Source organism: Ptychodera flava, chromosome 12, assembly GCF_041260155.1.
Source record: "Ptychodera flava strain L36383 chromosome 12, AS_Pfla_20210202, whole genome shotgun sequence".
Taxonomy (NCBI): domain Eukaryota; kingdom Metazoa; phylum Hemichordata; class Enteropneusta; family Ptychoderidae; genus Ptychodera; species Ptychodera flava.
In genome coordinates, this window is record NC_091939.1 from 1,088,825 (window position 1) to 1,090,304 (window position 1,480).

Below are 1,480 nucleotides of genomic sequence, written 5' to 3' on the forward strand. Positions count from 1 at the left end.
CATTTTACCTTACATTTGAATATATACTGTACAACAATAGAGAGAAGAAATTAGTGAATTAATTTTCTTTTCATCCTAAGGCACTCCTGTTTAACTCGAGGAACACAAATGCAAAATATCACAGGGATCAAACTACAATTTTGTGGTAAAGTTAAAAATGTAAAGATTATCCAGTAATTAATTTTTGAAAAAGTGACTTTAAAGTGAATCTAATAAAAAAATCAATGTTTTCATTGATACTTTCTTCAGATGGGTCAATACAGTAGCATCTAACCACGGGCTGGACCCTGATCTAATTTGTAAGTTTTGTTTTTGGAGTTATGTGACTAATTACAAAACTTCATAAATATGCAAGTGAGCTATTTGTTAACTAATAACTTTATTTCCTCGGCTTCATATCAAACAAACAATCAAACGAACCTGTTTGATATCCCAGCTGCTTTTAATTGTAAAAAATAAAATCAAAACTATCCTCGTATAACAACTTTCTGAGTATCATTGAGTCACTTCTGAATCGTGTGAAAATCAGCAGCCACGGCCCTATCTCTCAGTCAACTTACAAATAATTGTATTGACATTGTTATCATTGCCACATACGTAACAGATAAGACTACATTACAGTGTTATTTTGGCAATGGCATTTCAGTACACATGCATAACACGAGTTAGCTTTAAAAATTACCAGTACTGCTTTAAGTAATTTCTTCACCTGAGCGACGTATTTTCTTGCATTTTCATGGAGAGTTCGCGCATGGACTGATCTCCCCACCACCTTTCAGCCTCCACCTCTTTTAGAGCAAATGACCTTGTAACTGGCTTCGATTTCCGGGTCAACTGTGAGAGTTGACCTTATGCGCATGCGCAATCAGAAGGCGCCATGTTTTCAACGGTTCAGCATATCAATGCATATCGGAGAGAGAAGCCAGCTGCTCACCATTCGTACTTCAACAAATCTTATTTTTCAAGCACATTTTCGTCATCTGTACACCTTGGAAACAATGTGACATCAATTCTGATATGCATAGAAAGTGTTACGATCGAGAATTACATCGGGTTGAGACATAGGTTGGCATCGATAACTTGACGATAGCAGTGCCTCTACACTGCCAGTATACAGCTGTACTGGTACTGCGGTAATGCAACTTGTAAGGTAGGCCCGTGAGGTAGGGAAGGTTTGTTGATCGCCTGTTTTAATACCACGACCATATGAATTTTGATTGTGTAACATGTAGAATATTTCAGTTCTAAATGTTTTAATAAAGCGTCGTTGAATGTACTGAAATGCTTTGTATGCAGTTTGTTCTGTTAATCATGTAATGATGTATGTACAGTTGAGAAAGATTTGAAAAATTTGAGTAGGCCTAAGCATGCACAATATTCTACTCTCTATTTCGACCTGAATACCACTCATGATCGGTCATTGAATGATTGGTTTGTCCAGCGTGAGATATCTCATGTTATGCAAAGGTCCATTGATACC